Source organism: Otolemur garnettii, unplaced genomic scaffold (assembly GCF_000181295.1).
Source record: "Otolemur garnettii isolate 467f Iridium unplaced genomic scaffold, OtoGar3 scaffold00240, whole genome shotgun sequence".
Classification (NCBI taxonomy): Eukaryota; Metazoa; Chordata; class Mammalia; order Primates; family Galagidae; genus Otolemur; species Otolemur garnettii.
The window spans coordinates 1,871,061-1,883,345 of NW_003852635.1; positions in this window are offsets into that span (position 1 = coordinate 1,871,061).

A 12,285-nucleotide genomic window follows, 5' to 3' on the forward strand; every position below is an offset into this window, starting at 1 on the left:
TGCTGGATTTACACACAATCTGATATGCTTTCATCAAACTGGACCACTTCTTGCAAGGAAAAATAGTCAACTCTCAACAAGCTGTGAAAGAGCCTTCACAATTTCACTGTCACTCGCTCTCCAGGCTTCTTCACTGCTGGCCTACACAAGCTACTGTTAAGATGGAAAAACTGTGTTGATAATTAGGTACATGCTTTGATTAACTGTACTACATCTTGTTTGAGATATAAGAAGCTAAATGTTTGATTTGAAATTAGGCATTTCATATTTAATGACCTAACATATAAGATCAACTATAATATTTAAGTGCTAGTTCCCTTTTCTTGTTAACTCCAGGAACTCAGTCCAGAAATGTCCCCCTCCCTATCTTCAATTCTTTTTCTGTCTTATGAATTATATATAACTAGGATAATTCAAGCATTCATACTATTTCCCATCAAAAAAAATATCTTCTTAAGCCCATATTATATGCAGATACCAACCTATGTTTCTTTTCTTTTTATCACAATATTTTCAAAATAACTCTTCGGCCTCTATAATTTATTTTCTAATTTTCTTCTTAATCCTATTCTAATTTTACTTGCATAAAAACTCATAAAAATATTGTAAACATTCTGGAAGTATATAACTAATTCATTGCAATGTTTATTCACTATTTTCTCTATGCTGAGGAAATTATTGATGATAGATGTAGCTATAGATTTAGATATGATAAAAATGTAAAGATTAAAAAATTGTCTATTGTGAGGACATAGATGTATGTAGGTTTAGTGATTTTTCAGTTATAAAACTCAAGGAAAATATGAACAAAATAAATTTATTTTTAATATGCAATGTAGTATTTAAGCCAAGGTTCCAGTTATTCTTGGAGTAGAAAAATTAGTGGCATACATTTCAGGAAAATACAGCCACTTTCATATGTTTCACATACTTCATGTGCAAAGTGGCCATGGTGATAGGACTTCAGATTAGGCGTGGCTCAGCAACATGGACCTCCACTCACCAAGGCCAACCTGTCAGCAGCAGTGTGTACACTGCTGAGTGTCCAATCTGTCAGGAGCAGAGACCAACACTAAGCCCCTGATATGGTACCATTCCAGCTACCTGGTGGCAGGTTGATTACATTGGACAACTTCCCTCATGGAAGAGGCAGTGTTTAGCCTTTACTGGAATAGATACTTACTCCAGAGATGAATCTGCTTCCCTGTAGGAAATGCTTCTGACAAGACCACTATCCATAGATTTATAGACTGTCTTATTCACAGTCATGGTATTCCATATAGCAATGCTCTTATTAAGTAACCCAATTTACAACCCAAATAGTCCAGCTCTAGGCACATGATCATGGCATTCACTGATCTTACCATGTTTTCTGCATCCTAGAGCAGCTGAATTAACATCCAACATATGGTCTTATTCCCCTGATAGCCAAATTCATGAGCTCATGAATCAAGCCATGAAAAAGGGGAGTGGAACTGCTTACCATTACCTCTAGCTGTCCACTAGCAACAATTTTGTTTCCTGTTCTAGTGTCCTTATGTTCCATGGGTCTAGAGGTCTTACCTACAGAAGGAAAAATGCTTCTACCAAGAGACACAGTATGATTTCACTGAATTAGAATTTAATATCACCACTAACCAAGCATAGAAGGAATTACTGTGCTATGTGGGGTGATTGATCCTGATTATCAAGGTATAATGGAGCTACTACTCTACCACAGAAGTAAGGAAAAATATTACTGAAATACAGGAGATCCCTTAAGGTACCATGCCCTGTGACTAGGTCAGTGGAAAACTACAGCATCCCAATTGAGGCAGGACTAATAATGGCTCAGACCCTTTGGAATAAAGGTTTGTGTTGGCCCACCATCCAAAACCACAACCAGCTAAGGTGCCTGCCGAAGGCAAATGAATACAGAATGGAAGAAGGCATTTATAAATACCAGCCCCCATTATGTAACCAGGTAGAGAAAAGAGGACAGTAAGTGTCATAACTGTTTCTTTTTAAATTTTTCTGTCTGTATTTGTAGATATCATTTCCAGTAGTCCACAAAAATAGCCAGCCTTATCAATTTGCACATGAACTTCCCTGTGTTTGAGTATACGTATCAATGTCAACAACTATATTTATGGCTATATTTACCTAACATCACTCTTGCCAAATTTAATTTTAATTCCCATAGTGATTTATGTTCTCCAAGGCAAAGTTTTCAGAGTATTTTTTGTTACAACTAAAAACAAATGTTACTTGAGATATTGAGTACCCACATTATCTTCAACCAATTTTAATTAATAGTAAATAAAAACTTCAAGTAAACTAATTAACAGTTTTATTTTAAGAAATAGCAGTTTAAGACTCTCTAATGAGTTCCTATTATCATCAATATCGAAATAAATGTGCAAAAGAAGATTTACCATTAAGTAATTCCATCAGAGTTTAGAGAATGGATTCATTATACTCACTGTATTTTAACCTTACTAATACACCTCAGTCATCTGATTCAAAATGTTTTTTTCCAGACTGCTCCAATATAATTTTCCCAAGTTTCTTTGAAAACTAAAGAAACAAAAAAACTTTCTTATATTTCAAACATTTAAAAATAATAGGCAGTTTAGTCAACACAGAATTGACTTATAAAGTTATTAAACATAGGGTGGAATTACCAGAGTGAAAAGCAAGTAGATCAATACTATATAATAGAGAACCAAATAAACTGAAAACTTGATATGTGGCAAAGAGAAAGGGGCACGAAGAATGTGTGAGAACAAATTCACATATTCAATAAAGGGCGTGGAAGCAATAGTTTCCCCTATGAAATGAAAAGTACACTGACACTTCATGACATACAAAAAATTCTAGACAGATTATGGAATAGTTCGTACAATGAAAAACTTGAAGCTTCTAGTAGTATATATAATTCTCAGCTCCCAGGACGATGGGGTAATCAGGGACGTAGGATAATGGAATGTCTGGAACAGTCAGTCTGATAAGGTACATTTAGGAAAGGGGCGGAGGAAAGCAGGTTTTGTCCCTGCAGCGCAATTACCTTAACCTTCCTAAATCTAAACTGCTGCTGAGGAGTCAGAAGGTCTTAAGCCACCTGTTCTGCTGATCCCCCATGAAGGAATGGTCATGTTGACATTCCACTGACTGGGCTCTCCCTCCAGGCTCTCTCTTCCTAGCAGTCTGGTAAGATTCTTTGGGGATCTGGGAGGAGCCACAGGGATGGGCCACCCGCATGTTTTACCCTGCATTGGAAGGCCTGTGGAGAGATCAGCCTATCTACCTCCCATACATAGGAAACATATAACTATTTTTTCAAGAAGTGTGAGATAAGGCATTGGTATTTTAAAGGAAGTTGTGCTATATCTGTAGAACACTTTGAGTAGTATAGACATTCTAATAATGTCATTTTGCTTATCCATGAGGATGTGCTTTTCATCTGTTCATATCCTCTGTAATGTCTTTTCTCAGCATTTCATAATGCTCCCTATAGAGGTAACCTTAACCTCCTTACTATCTCCTTAGGTATTTCATTTTCTCTGATGCCATTATGAAAGGTATGGTCTATGAGTTGATTTTCAGTTTGACTGTTGTTGGTGTATATGGAAGCTACAGATTTGTGTACATTGATTTTTAACCTGAGAGGTTGCTGTATTTATTTATCAATCCCAGTAGTCTCTTGATTGAGTCATTGGGGATTTTTAGGTATAAAATCATATTGTCAACAAAGAGCAATAGTTTGACCTCTTCTTTCCCCGTTTGGATACCCTTGACATCCCTCTCTTGTCTGATGGCTCTAGCTAGAACTTCCAGCACTACGTTGACTAGAGGTGGCAATAGTTGGCACCTCCTAATTCCAGTTCAAAGTGAGAATGTTTTCAAGTTTTTTCTGTTAAATATGATGTGAGCTGTGGATTTGTCATAAATGGCTTTTAACATTTGGGGGTATATCCCATCTATGTTAATTTTCTTCAGTGTTCTCAAAAATGAGGGCTGCATTTTGTCTAGTGCTTTCTCTGCCAGTTATCGAGAGGACCATATAGTCTTCATTTTTGCTTCTATTCATGAGGTGAATTACATTTGTGTAATTGTGTATGTTGAACCTATTTTGCCTCTCTGAGATGAAACCTACTTGGTAGTGATGAATTAATTTTTGATGAGCCACTGAATTCTGTTTGCTATGATTTTATTGAGAATTTTTATGTTTATATTCACAGGACATACTGGTCCATAATTTTCTCCTTTGTTATGTCCTTTCTTAGATTTGGTATCAAGGTGATATTTACTTTATAGAATAAGTTGGGGAGGATTCTATCCTTTAGGGAATAGTTTCTGCAATATAGGTACAAATTCTTTGTAGGTTTGGTAGAATTACGGGGTGAAAACATCTGGGACTATTATCAAAATGTGTGTACCTCCATAATATTCTAAAATTGAAAAAGAACTAAAAAAATCCTTATAAATAAATTCAGCACCTTTGTGAGTTAAAATTCAAATTTTAACCACAACTTAATAATGCTTCAAAAACTATTGGTCTCACCCTAACCGTAATAAAACAAAGTCCCAACTATTTTTAGCTGATACACATGCTTTCCTAAACATGATTGAATAATTATTCATTTTTATAAGTGGTCTTTAGAATTATCACTAAAAAGAATGCGAGAAGTATTTAGAAATTCAGTATTCAAAAACATACACACAGCTCATATCATCTATGTAATCCGTACTTTCAACATTCTATCAAAGATGTAGAAACCAGTGGCTTGGAAGGCTTAAATTCCATGTGTAATTTATGCTGTCTAAATAAAGGGGATAATTGCAATGATTTCTATTTCAGTCTCCTTTAAAGTAAAGAAATTAGTAAAATTTTGTATTTTTCTAGAATACATGTGTGTTTCTATCACAGATTAAAATATTTTTGGTAATTATTACAATCAAGCATAATCATCTGCTTGCCACCCAAATAATCATATTTATCATACTAGTGCTGAATTTAAATGCTTATGGTAATTATAATAAAATAGTCATGTAGCTTTTGTATAAGTATTAATTTAATAACTACTTGAGCATTATTTTGGTACTTAGTATTAACTGAAGAAATATTCATGAAAAAGCTACAAATTTGATTTTAGTGAGGTTGCTAAAGAGAAAGGTCTATTTCACCTTCTCTCATCTATGAAGAACTACTTACAAATTATGATAACAAATCTTTTCATTTTCAATGATACTTTGAAGCCTTCCTCCCTGCAGAAGACAAGAGCAACTACCATGCAGAATCAAAATGTAACACATTTTGAGAAACACTCATGCTGATAGACTGTATTTCAGGCAGCTTTTTAGCCCTACTTGGGGTAGGTAAGCATGGCCTCAATGACAATTAATCACAGTCCTTTTGCTTTTTGTAGGTTGGAACCCACTAAGAAATGTAATATATATGCTTACTTGATTTGTCCTATATCTATCTCACTACCTGCATACCTATCTGTCTACACACAAATATGCCCTGCCCTCCCCACACACATACTGTTGTAATTACAGTGCTTTCCAATGTTCTCATGTTTCCGAGGAAGGGGTTTCTACTAGAGCTGTGGTCTTTATATGTGGCTGCACATTGAAATAAACTGGGAGCTTATGAATCGATCTTTTCCAGAGATTCTGATTTAACTGGTCAAGTGTTTTGAAAAGCACCCCGGGAGCTTTATTAGGCTTCTAGAGCTAAGAATCATTATACCAGTGTAACCCTCCAACCTGCTCGTGTTTCTCCTTTACCCTCCATCAGTGAAAAGAATTCCTACAGAAGATTTTCTCATATCCTCTTTCTGGGTATTATCATATGTCGGGACTAGCCTCAAATTATGGTGTGGGTTCCCTCCCAGTGTCTGGCAGAGATGAGAGGATGAAGGAAAAATGAAAAGACAAGACACAAGGCTGGGTCAGGAGGCTGATTTGCCCCTCATGGTGAGGACCATCCAAACAGCCTTGAGCTCCAGGCTAGCTCTGTTTGGATTTCATACGCCATTGTTTTAATCGTAAATCTCATGAAGGGAAGGCAAATAATTACGATTAGGGCTCTTGCTGCACTTGCATTTTTTTTTAACTAAACCATTTCTTTAAGTAAGTATGTTAATTGGACGGATTTACTTTTTACTTTTATTGCTCTAAGGTATTTATTTATGATCTTAACACAAACAGAACATGGGACCATGAACACAGGCTCAGAGCAGGATGTCAGAAAAGACCCCAATTCGGCCACGGACACAAATGACAGGAGTGACAATTAATACTCAAGAAGCCTGGTGCTCAGACAGACTGACTCTTTTACTCATACCAAGATGACAGAAGAAAAGAGATATTTTCTCTCTATCTAGTCCGGAGTAACTCTGGCTATCTTACTGAAATTTAAACATTCTGCATTCCTTAACTCCCCCAAAGCACTCACTCTCCCTGAGAGGCAGCCCCTTCTGAGCCTTGCCTACTCAGTGACCTCTGCAGCTGAGTTGCACTGGGGAAGGGTGCAGGTTCAGCAAGATAATTTCCTTAGTTTCTTAAAGGCCCCACAGTGCCATTTGCACTGGGCTTAGGGTCTCTTGGATCCACTTCTCTCCTGATTCTGTTCCCTTTTCTTCATCATCTGTAATCATTTTCTTAATTCAATTCCTAATCTACTTATAATTAATAATTGGATGTTGGTTTAAGCTTATTAAATTATTATTACTAATAATGCAAGCGCATCAAGATATGAGTCTTCCCTTAAGTACTCCCACGTGTGCCCACAATCATCCTTGTTTACAGATGTCCAATAGTGATAGATGATAAGAATAAATTATAAAGCCCCCTTATCAGAAAATAACACTAGAATTGTTTGAAAGGGAAATGGATGATAGCCAAAGATACATGCAGAGTCATTTCCACTATCCTACAGTAAACCATTTTTGACAGAAATGTAGGCTATGGGCAGACATTCAAACAACATGAGAATAGGTCATTTATTAGACAGAGAGAAAGAAGGAGAGAAAACGAGAGATATTATGAATGAAAGATGAAGGGGGTAAAGGAAATGCTTCTATACAAGGAAATATATTCACAGTTCAATAAATATATAGTCTGTAATACAGGAACCTGTGAGTTTTTTCCTGAGGACTTTGGCACTGAAGTAGTAATTCAAGTTTTAAGAGGGCCATGAAAACCTAAATAACTTCAATTTTGTGCCTGTATTTTATGAGATCATCAAAACACTTCAAGTAAATTACAACTTCAAAATCAATTTCTTTCTTCAGCCGATCATATATTATCCTATATGATTGAAGTTTGTATCACTTAACTGGTGTATTATCCAAAGCAAAGTTAAAACCAAAGTTCTTATTTAGTAACAGCACTTCGGCACCTTGAAGAAACTGAAAATAAAAATGCTAATCTGTACACAGCACTTTGTTCTGTAGTGCTGGGTTTTATATTTATGTGGAGAAAGTAATTGAAAATGAAAGAAAATAATGTACTTGAAGTAAAGGAAATGGCATAGGTTCAGAAATTAGGGACTTCCTCTGCCTCGTACTAGCTACCCTTCCATGGACAAGTCAATTAACCTCCCTGAACTCAGTTATTCTCAGGTATAAGATGGGAATAAGATATTATATAATACCCATAGAAGTAGTTAAATATAGGCAGATACAGGCAGATAATTAGTATGTTACTATATTGTTTCATTCCAACTACAGGGAATTGACTATCCCCTATAACCGGGTCAGAAGAGGAGACAGCAAAGTTGATTACAATATGACATGCACATGAAAGTCTTTGATAAAATGGAAGGTAGGATGCTATGAATTATGATTATGTGGGTTAGTTTAAGAAAGTATTAAGAGTGTCAAGAAGAATGGAGGATCATAGGAAAAGTAAAAATGTTCTTGTCTTAGGATTTGATAGTCATGGGCCATCCAGACAAGGAAGAAGATGAGATTGAGAACAAGCATGGCATAACATACAGAAGTGTTAACAGAGGATAAGCACTTCAGTTGTGCTTCCCTGAGTGTTAGAGTGCCCCATAGATGAAAGTTGAATATTGCAAGTCTTAGGATAAATAATATTCATTGAGATGGAATGAAATTTTAAAAAACCTATTAAGAATAGTCTCTTAGGAATCTGTAGCATTTTTCCTTTTAGGCTCAAGGGAATAGAGAAAAGAATAATATCCTAGCAATCAGAGAGATGGTAAGTAATTGTGAGATGTTAAAAAATATCAATATTTTTGTTGCCCCGTGGAGAGAAGAGATGTGAGATTTGGAATTGTGTTTAGAAATAAGATCCAGAACCTTGAATAAGATGTCAAGGTTAGAAATATTTATTTATTTATTTGTATGTGTAATATTTTGAAAAATAATGCAAGTTAAAAAAATGAGAATATATATTATTAAATTTATTAATATGAATGCATTATAAATACAATGTGTAAATTACTTGACAGGACTATTAATATGCTATTGTTTTCTCTCAGTTTTTTACTTTGTAATCTTCACAATATGACAACACATTGCATAATGATGACATCATTAAAGCAATGATGATTAAGACCATTAATATGGTATTTATATTTAGCTAAATTTCCAATATTCTCCCATCAGTACCTAACTTTTGAAAGGATTGTTTCTATGCATTGAGTCCATGTTCTTCTAGCTTGCTATATGACTCTCTCTATTAATATTATTTAAAAATGCAAACTTAAGTAAAAATAAATCTTTAATTACCAAAGTATCTCTTGTGAAATATTTATACTATTACATATTTTAAATAGACATTACCTAATACTTCTGTTTGTGGAATTACTCCTGTAAAAAATTTCTTTTTGGACTTTTCTGGAAGCTCTATCTCTTTTTCTTCTTCAATAGTCCAAAACAAAATAAAACAAAACAAAACAAAACAACAACAACAAAAAAAAAAAAAAAAACAAAAAACAAGAAGAGTTCCTCATGGGTCTTTCATTAGTATTAATTGGAAAATATTGATGAGGACATGTATTGTATTGAAATGGGAGATTAGAACAACCTAATTTCAAATAAAGTTTTGAATTCAGTGGACTCAGGGTACAATGTACTAATAAAAAGTGCCACATCTTCCACAAAACCCATTCCCCTCCCTCCTCACTTTCCCGTATCTATTTAAAATTCCAACTTGATTTCTAGTTGTTGAGATCAACCTTGGTCAACTCAGCCTCTTCATATTTTACTTTCTACCGAGAGCCCCTAAATAGAGCTGCTCTTCACTAATCCTACTGGAATACTTCTATTTTTATAGCTACTATTCTTATAAAGGCTATCATTTTATTTTCAATGACTACTTTAACAGCCTTCAAACTGGCCTTCCTGCCACGCTTCTTTTTCATTGAAGTCCACAACTAATTTTCTTAAAGAATAGGTCCAATTGTACCACTCTTAGGCTCAATTAACTTCTGTGAGTGATTTTGTATGCCTAATTAAATATAAATTTATTAACCTGGCACTTAAGACTCTCCATAAGCCCCTAATCAACTTTTTCTAGTATTGCTACCCTATTACTATTTTCCAAGTGAACCATATGATTGAATCAAAATTAACTTTCACTGTTTATCAGAAAAGCTCATGACATGTTGCTTCCAGGCTTTTGATCATAATTGGTTTTTCCCCCCACCAGTACATACAATCATGACAAATATTACTATAATAGTAATAATAACTAACTTTGATTGAACATGTACCATACACCAGGGACCCTGCTACATGCTTGATAAGTTTTTTGCTTTTTTCATTTAAATTTGACAGCTTTGCTGTGTTAACATGCTGATAATTCCACCATATACTCTGTATATGAAAGCATACAAAGGTTACATGCTCAAGTCCATTACAACCATGATGAAATTAATAACTCAACTTAGGAATGCTGAGTATGGAACAATTCTAATTCACAATCTTAGTACAAATGTAAAAAAGGCTAGAATTCTACTCTTCTTTAATTTCAAGAGTCACTCCTTGTTGGCTTGTTCTTGTGTTGTCCTTTCTTTTCAACTGTGAATTGTCCATGTTTTGAATCATTGAACCCTACAGTTTAATATAGTATTTATTGTTCTCATTCAAATATACACTTTGCATTATAAAAATATGTTTGTTTGTTTAACAGCCAAGATAAATACAAGCAGCCTGAGTCAACAGACTCTGACTCACATTTATATACTCTAAAGCACAACACTAGGAGCACAAAGATATAAGGAAAATCTTGGGTGCTCAATAATTATTGAATTGAAATTTTCAAATGATTCTTCAGTGGCAGAATAGCACTAAGAAGTTCAAAACATATTCTGAATAATTTTATAATTCAGATGTATTTATAATCAAATATTTTGTGGTTTGCCAGGATTGTACCATCAGTAGTTAAGCAGCATGATTTCCTATGTCTCTGAGTACTGGGAGGGGTGCTCAGACCTAATAGGAATGTGTTCCAATTCTATTCCATTTGAAGACCTGATATTTCTGGGTGAAAATTCTTCATGAAAGAACCATAGGAGAGAAATTCTGAGTGAATTCTTCATGAAAGAACCATAGGAAAGCACTCAACAGCACAAGAAGCAATAATTATGAATTGAAAGGGAAATTCAAAACAGCAGGAGGCAAGAGTTATTTAATGCTGGCCACTGTTATTCAGATACACTAATGTAAAAATTGTTAAGAGAGAGGTTCTAAAAGTTTTTGCACTGTTATGCCCAATAGTCTATAACATCTAATAACTATTACTAAAATTTTGGATGAAAGACCAATGCAGAGATAAAACAGGTATGATGAACTGGAAATACATGTATAATTCTAGGGTGGACCCGACTGCTAAAAGCTAAGAATAAGTAACAAAAGCCATTCCCAGTGTCGTCATTTACTATTCTAGGGCATTTCAACATATATTATAGAAACAATACCTTAAAGCAGCTAGGCAGCTGGAATCTTGAAACAGAAATTTAACACAAGAACATTCCTACGATGTCATGAAATTTCCCAGAAGAAATTTGAATAAAGTCATACAGTTTATTTTTTCAAAGGAGTCCTTCGAAACAGTAGGTATTTCTGCAATTTTGTGAGTACCTTCCTAATGGAATAAATTCCTAAACAGAAACTCACATAACCACCCCCCCTTGAATTTTCTTCTTTAACAGAAATCTAGATCAATAAATTAATGGGAATAGAAAATCTATATTATAAAAACTGATAGTTTTGAAAGTAACACAATAATGTTAAAGCTCAAAAAAAAGATATTTGAAAACTGAGCTAAAAGGACAATGTCTATAAATTTAGATCTAGATAATTTCAATAGTTTGGATATGGTTTATCTTCACCTAAACTTGGGGTGAAATTAAATTCCCAATGGGACAGTGTTGGGAGGTGGGGCCTGATGAGAGGTGCAGAATCATGAGGGCAGATCCCTCCTGAACGGCTACCTGCCTTTCCTGGGGTGGTAATAAGGGATTCATCCACTAAGAGCAGACTAATTCTTATGGGAATGGTGAGTCCCCTTCAGAGTGGATTATACAATCAGGACACCCCTGGCATTTCTTCCCTTGATTGGTGTCTGCTTCCCTTTGACCTTTCCCATGCATCAACCTGGCATGGAGCCCTAACTGGAAGCTGAGCAGACGCCAGTGCCAGTTCACTGTGTAAGGGACAGCGAGCCTCTTTTCTTTATAGATAACCCAGTCTCACGTGTTCTCCTACTGCAGCATGATATGGAGCAAGACAATATTCCCAACTTTTAAAGAAATAAAGAATGAAACAATGGGCATTTTTACAAGGCTGAACCATTCTATCCAATAAATTTCTTCCCACATGTTCATACCTCCTTATACAGCTGTCAGTAAATTTTTAATATTTTCTTCACATAGGACATTCATTTTATGTTAAATCTATTCTTAGATATTTTATATTCCTCTGAGATTTGGAAGCGAAAATTTTAATACTTTTGTTTTATAACTGATGATAGCAAAAATAAAGAAAACTATATTACTTTTGCATTTTTACTTTCAACCAATATTATGATAATTGTTTTGTATTTTACATGTATTTAGTGTTTTTTTTCTAGAAACAAGGTTATTTGAAAATAACAATACTTTATGTTCTTCAAGTATTATTTAATTTGTTAATTTAATATTCATGTTTGATACAAAATTGCATGACATAATAGTATGATAGAAAGCAATTGCCATTGTTTTTCTGATATTGACACAGGTATGTCATCTATAGCCTGTTAAAAATTTCTTTATTTAAAATAATTTGT